Below are 7,722 nucleotides of genomic sequence, written 5' to 3' on the forward strand. Positions count from 1 at the left end.
TCTGAGTGAAAGAAGCCAGTCTGCGAAAGATACGCTCAGTATGATTCCAATGATATGACAGCCTGGGAAAGGCAACACTATGGAAAGATAAACGACCCCTGGTTGTCAGGTAGAGAATGAAGGAAGATGAATAGGCAGAGCACAGATGAGTCGTAGGGCAGGAAAATAATCTGTATTATATTTTAGTGATGGATCTATGTCTTTAAACATTTGTCCAGATCTACTGAATGCACACCAAGAGTGAACCCTCAGGTGAAGTACGGACTTTCAGCAATCTTCATGTGTCCATGTTGGTTCCTCCTTGATTTAAAAAAAAAGTACCATTCTGGTGAATGATGTGTATGATGAAGGAAACTATGCATGTGTGGGGTCAGCAAATGCTTGGGAAATCTTTTTAACTTCCTTTCAATGTTGTGGCCAAGCAAAAACTGCTGTAAACATAAACTCTTTATTTAAAAAGTCTTAAAAATGTCAGTATTATAGTATTGACCACTTTTCTGTCTCCCCACATAGGGTACCCTTAATGGATTCTCTTCCTTAGTGTCTAAGGGTATATATAAGGCTCCTGTCTCCATATTGAAATGGACTCATCCATGGAATCCACCTAAGAAGGAAACATGTCTGACTCAAGCACACAAGTGCAGAAATTGCTTACAGCCTTCTGAAACGGCTGCTTACAAAACATTAAGATCCAAACTCCATTCAGCAAACTGTTATGTTATATTTTTATCAGTTTATTTTACTTCAACTACTACATTGCTGAGGGGATAGTTCATAGGTTAAAAAAAAAATCATTGACAGCGAAAATTTGGTTTGGTTTCCAGAAGGACCAGAGACACCTTGTTGACAAAAAAAAAAAAAGAAAAAAATAGTTTATTTTGTTTGCTGCCCTATTTCCAGTGCCTAGGATAGCACAGGGAGAATGACAAGATTCAATAAATATGTGTTGAATAAATATGTAAAAGTAAAAACAATAGAGGAAGGCTGATAATTAAAGAAAAGAACAATGAAGATACATGCTGCTTAAATTATCTGTTTCCTTAAGATTTAAACCCACATTCAGGATCAAACCAGAATGAAAATTTCAGTTTAATCATGTTTTGGAGTAATTTTATTTTTCTACAAATTGCTCATCTTTAAATGGCATTGTACCACTAAATGATACAAGCCCTGTTTCAATATACTTAATATTCTGCTACACAGTAAGTAAAACTGGGGGGTAATATCACTCAGCCTGACTTGAAGTCAACCAGGTAACAATAGAAATGTCGGTGTCCTTTCCTTCTTAAAAATGTACTCAGGTAAACCAGAATGGGGGTGTGCATGGGGCCTCCGATCTAGTTATGTAATTTCTCTAGACTCACCTAAAATCTCGTTGTCTTTCTTGGTTTCTCTACTTCATTTTGGTTTTACATCTAAGTTACCCACCTGCCTTTGGCATGTTACATTTCCATGGAAATTTTATGTTGTCCCAGGTTTGATATTGACCCTATCCCTTTCTCACCTCTTGTCACCATGTCTTCTGATGTTTCATAATGAACTTGTGTCTTCTACCACAGTAACAGCCCCACACCTGGACCCCACACCAGTTTAGGGCTCAGTTCCTCCATTGTTCTTATAGAAAGTATTTCCATAGTAACCCTAACACATAGCCATCATGATCAACTCCCAGAAATGTGAACTTAGCCATGCTCCTGGTATAGCTCTAACACTTGTACTGAAGGACTGGGGTCATTCTGAAATGGACTGTAGAGTTATTTAATTTATCAGAGTTAAAGCAGCATTGTCTTAAAACTCAACAATCTGTTCTTTAACATATCTCTGAATAGAGCAGCTGTATTTAAGAATCTTGCTCTATTGAGCTGTGCTAATAATACCAGTTGCAGAATGCGAGTGGCAAATGCTGTAGGGAGGATCCAGGACTATGAAACTTCCAAGCCTAATACTTGAATACACTTATTACTATTGCCCTTATTAAAAGAATAATTATACCTAATGCACCTTGAAATTAGCAAATGGCAATATTAAAGACTGGTCATAAAATGTAACTTCCAAATTCATTGTTCATACAAGAAAGAAAATCAATGTTCAGAAAATTTGACCTTTAAGTACATCTTCCTCAAATTACAGGTGGTGTCTTAAGAAGGTGTCACAGTAATATCTAATCATAGTAAAATCAGGTTCATTCGGTATTGGAAAGGCCAAAGTGCTATCGTATTGAAGGTTGGTGTCTTAGTTCTATTAACTCGAATACCTAGTTGATAGATTTACCAGAAAACTAAAGTCACAATAATCACAATTTACAAGCCTCTTATGCCTGAATTTTCTTTTACTGGCCACCAAATATACAGTGGTAAACTAAACATTTTGTTTTCTATATTATAATTATTGGTATTCTGTAGCCAATTAGCTGAAAAAATGAGGAATTTTAGATATCCTATGTGAGACTGGCTCTCTGAACTTACGCAGAGAGAAACTTGTCTCTAAGAAGTCCTGCTCAGTTTCATTGAGCTTTAAAAGCAAAATTATGAGTTGAATCCAGAGTAATAAATTTTCTGCTTCAGAATGCTTAAAAATGGAAAAATGCAAGATCAATTTCCTAATCACTACATAATATAATTCTATAATTTATTTCCTAAATGAAGTGTGAGAGTATTGCCTGTTAAGATATTTTTTAAAAGTTAAATTCTACTCTAATGATTTCCGAAGAGCAGTTTTATTTATTGGTGACTCTGATGCCATTATTATATATTAATGGATTTCTATCTTCTTAATTCAAGTTCCATTTCTAATTACCAAAGTGACTATAGCTACCAATGCCAAAACTGATTTAAAAGTGCAAACCGAGCCAAATAATCATAGGTTGACAATTTACTGGAGAAAACTTTCAAATAACTAGTTTATATATATTTTTTCTTAATGTGTCTGATCAACAGATGCCCAATAAATCATGGGTAATTGGCTATCAACTCCTTATGCATAATGCGAAGAGAGAAGTTTGAGTCCGGTTTAATGCAGTCAGGTAGTTCTGAAAGCATTATTCTATCAGCTCGTTATAGTAAACTCCTGTTTTTTGTCTTGTTTGTAACATAGAGAATTACTTTCTTGATTACGGGTGCTTACTAGATGTGGGTAGAAAAGAAAATTAAAATTGCCTATAATGACTGAACTCTTAGCAGGATGGTTATAGGAAAAGGAGAAAAACAAGTTAAGGGGTAAAAAATGTAGTAGGAAAGTAGCCATTAAATATATTCATGTTTTATAATATAAAATAATGTATGTGTCATATTGGGAGTTACAGAATGTACTAATAACCACATATATTAGCAATTTGGTAAATTTTGAAGACCTAGTAAGTGCTATGTACTGAGTTAAGCCCATTAAACACATCACCCAATTTATTTCTCACAGACACTTTGAGGCACATTATTATTTCTATTTTGTAGATTGGAAGGCTAGGGGAAAAGAATGTGTAGCAACTGGGCCTGATGACAGAGTCAGGCAGTGTCAGAGCTGTGGTTTGGACTCAGCATCCCTGACCAAAAAGGCGGGCATTTCAGTCACTGAGAACATCTCTTTTGCATGCAATGCACTTTTCTGAGCCATTTAGGAAAGGCTCAGAAAAAAAAAAGATTGTTTTGTAAAATAAATTTGGGAAAACTTCAAAATTATCCCCACAGATTATAATTTTGATATGCTTAGACAATCTAAATGAGAAAACCATCCATTAAATGAACACAAGCTCTAGATGAAAAGCTTAACATTTGAAAGATTCACAGTATTAGTCTATCTCTGATCTTAACAAGCCTTGAAACATTAACAATGATATAAACTGTATATTTATATAAAATTATGTAAAATTCATTAACTTAGAAACTATTATTTTGCTGTTTTCAACAATTGGAAAGAATAAAAATAATGTACAAATAAATAATAATACCCAGTATGCAATTAAACAAGTACCAATAACAGTACATCTTTATACATATGACATTTAGTAATTTTATTTATTTGGATGTTGGATATATGTATCACCTATAAGTAAATTAAAGTGTATTTAATTTCTCTTAATTAAGAGTAGTTATATTTTTGTGAGTATATGGCATTATTATTTGTATGCATCAAAGAAATAAAACGACTGTCTCTCTTTACCAAAAAAGGCAGTCTTATAAACAACTTAAAAACAAAATGCTTAGAAGAATTTCTTAAAATATTCTGGGAAAAGAGACCAATAAAAGCACTTATTTATACTTTGTAGCTCTGAGCATATGAAATTTTCCTCTTGCAACATTTTTAGTAATTTTCTGAAGTGTTCATGAGCCAAATTACCGATCTTCAGGAAGATGAGTAATTATCCGAACAGAATGCTTCCGTGTGAATACTACAAACACAATTAAAGAGGCACCGATGTAAATTATGCTAGAGTGTACTACTATGTCACTTTTTTTTCCCATTGGTAAAGACATCTTGAGTATGGCCAGAGAATGTATTGTTAGTACTGTTCTAGTTCGAACCTCTCTAAACAGCAGCTGCATTCAAGACAGATCTGACCTAATAACAAAGTGACGGAAGCTGGGATCTTACATAGCATCACCTTAAGGCTTCATTCACTCTCAGAGGTGACCACTGTGCACAGAAAGCTGTCAGTGTTTGTGCAGGTTTGATTGACCTGTGTAATTTGGATCATAATTATGCCCCTGGGTGGGGAATGTGACTAACTTTGTGTTTCAACAGCACCTGCTACACAGTTGGATTCTAAGTGTTGAATAACAATCTACAAAAATCAATTTAATAACAGCAAAATAGGTCTTTATGCAGTGCGATTATTTTTTTTTATCTCTGGGAATTACTGAGAAAAATTGTAACTTAGCAAAGAATGTGCTATCCTTGGGGTCATTCTGTCCTACAGGAAAATGCCATGTATCTCCCAAGTGCATTTTCTGTCCATAACAGACAAGAGCAAAGCTGCTCTTGCTCTGAAATGAATGAAGAGCAAATGGAAGAGGGCAAATGCATGGGTCACATGCCACCCTGTTTTGGTACATCCTTTGAAAAGGCTGGCACGGATGCTCATGAAGCAGATGCAGTCCTCTAGGCAATCCATGTGCCATGAGCTGGCCTCTTAACCCATGCAGCCAATGCGAATACAAAAGGAGTATACCCTAGCATCCTAAGATTCTATCACAGCAAGGACTTTCAGCAGAACTGATCAAAGTCCTTCCGCTTGAAAATAAAGCCCAGAGGCATTAAGTGGCATGCTCAGAATCACTCACATATGGTGCAGTGCCTTGTCCATGATGCTATGCTCTCCCAAACAAGAACAAAAAGAAACATATATTTCTTTCACAAGCATAAACAGAAAACTTGCCACTTATAACAATATTTTATATACCATTCTTAAAAATAAAATATTTCCCCATCCATATTTATATTTAGTTAAGTATAAGATAGGTCAGACCAATACTGATAATCCACTGTAACTTTGGAAATTAATGTAATGGTATTGTTGGTCACCAGATACCATTTATCCTTTGTTAGAAAATCTGGCATTTTGTTGTGACTTACATGCACCTGTCTTTTCTCCTTTGTTATTTTGAACACTTTTTCTAAAAGCAATTTCTATCCTGCATTCTTCCCAGTAGAGATTTGATTGTCAGGCCAACCCTCATAATTGGTTTGGTTCTCCAGACCCGTTACTCTGATATGTGAAATACCAGCATGATAGTAGCATTGGAAACATTAACAACTGCTATTCAAAAATTCTATCTTTGGGTAATGAATTCAGAGCACAGTACTTTGATCTATACTATAATATTATGATGGCCAGTGGGTCCTTTTCTTTTTCATAAAACTACGATGGAAATGAACTAATACAATTTTAAAATCTTGGTGATCATGTGGACAGAAAGCTACTCCTTGTGTGTTATTCATTAGGTATGATAACAGTCATCTACAACTTGTGCTGATTGCTAGATTGCAGGTAACACTTTGAAACAAACAATTGAACATGATTTTAGAGCTTGGGATTGTATGTAAGTGTGACTTTTTAGGATTGCATGGAGAGGAGGAGTTATCTACTTAGAAATAAAAATGCATTATGGTTTACCATTCATTTGCCTCACACAATTTGTTGGACCTTTTCTAAACCCATTTAAAAATAAAAATAATTAGAATAATTAGCAATGCCTCTATCTTTGACTCTATAATAACATCCACATGTCGGAGTTGTGTATATCCTCCTCTTAATAGACACACCATCACTAGACTAATGCCTGAGGCTTCACTGAACATCACCTACATTATTTTACTTTTCTTTGTCCTTTTTATTTTCTGGACTTCAAAAAAATGCCATGGCAGAATTTATATACAAATTATTATATTAAAATGTGTTTATGTCCAATAAAAATCAGTCATTTTGGGCTAATGGCATTATAAAATACAAAAATTTAAACTATAAATACAAGGCAATATCATCATGACAGAGCTACTAAAAATAGTACAGCCATATATGGTGTATTTTAAATTCAAAATATATATTCTTTCAGGGAGTTAAAAATAATTTCTATATTTATGTCAACATCTAGGTGGGCTAAGGGATAATAAGCCCTTTGCCTTCCGCCTGAACGATGGTTTCTTGTCAATGGGGAAACCTATCTCTGTATTCGCATTCCTGTCCTGGCAACCTGGCATGGGAGGAGTATTGTTAAGTCGATCTCTTCTGCTCTTGTCTTCACGTTGCTCTACTGCACTCAGGTGATTCAGCATGGTAACCTGGAGAGTAAAAGCAAGAGGACTTACCTATGGTTCATGATAGGCAAATAAATCACCTTTCCTTTCCATTTCTTTCCTGAGAACCTAATGCCCTATGTAAATTCTCTGGTCTAAAAACATGCACACATTGAGTCTGGGTATAAAGTTGTATACTGCAGTGTCAGGCAGACTTCAGAGGAGCGAAAAATGTGTGGAAATTAAAGGTTAGAGTTAGCTGGTGTAAGTCACAGAGTAGTTGTTTTTACCATAAAAGGTAAAAGCCGTTAGATGAGGCTTTTAAAATCATCACCCGGGCTCTCCTTCCTTCCCGAATGCTCTTTGTTTCACATGACTCAGTATAATCTCCCTGTCAACTGGGGCACCCAAGACTCCATCCTGTTGCTGAATAGAGCTTCCCATTGTTCAGGGTGTGCTGCCATTCCTAGAGACAGATGGTAGCTGGAGTCATGGGGAGAGTGGTGGTCAAAGCAGACACTCTGTTCTTCCCACTAGAGAGTCTGGAGATGATTTTCTCACAAATGGATCTATGATGCAAATACACCTTACTGGGGAAAACCTGTATTTTAAAAAAAAATAATACATTATAGTCCCCAAAGGAAAAAGGACTTCCTTCCGGTTGTTTTTCAACAGGGTTGCTTAAAGGCAACAATGAACTGCAATAATGACATTGTTTTACAAAGGAGCTTCCGATCTCCATTTTCCCCAGCTACAACTGACAAGGGTTGGCTCAAGTTCAGATTCTATTTTATGTTTTTGCTTCGTTTTTTGAATTTCAAGTTTCCCTTAACTTTAATTAGAAGACTTATAAATTATTTGTATTGCATTAAACAATTTTTGTATATGTTTGATCCTTCTTTTGGGACCATCTCTTACATATTTGATATGACAGTCAAGCACTGGTGAGTTATCCAGCATCATGCGATATAAAAAATTAGTAAAAGGTACATCCTT

Source organism: Phyllostomus discolor, chromosome 2 (assembly GCF_004126475.2).
Source record: "Phyllostomus discolor isolate MPI-MPIP mPhyDis1 chromosome 2, mPhyDis1.pri.v3, whole genome shotgun sequence".
Lineage (NCBI taxonomy): Eukaryota > Metazoa > Chordata > Mammalia > Chiroptera > Phyllostomidae > Phyllostomus > Phyllostomus discolor.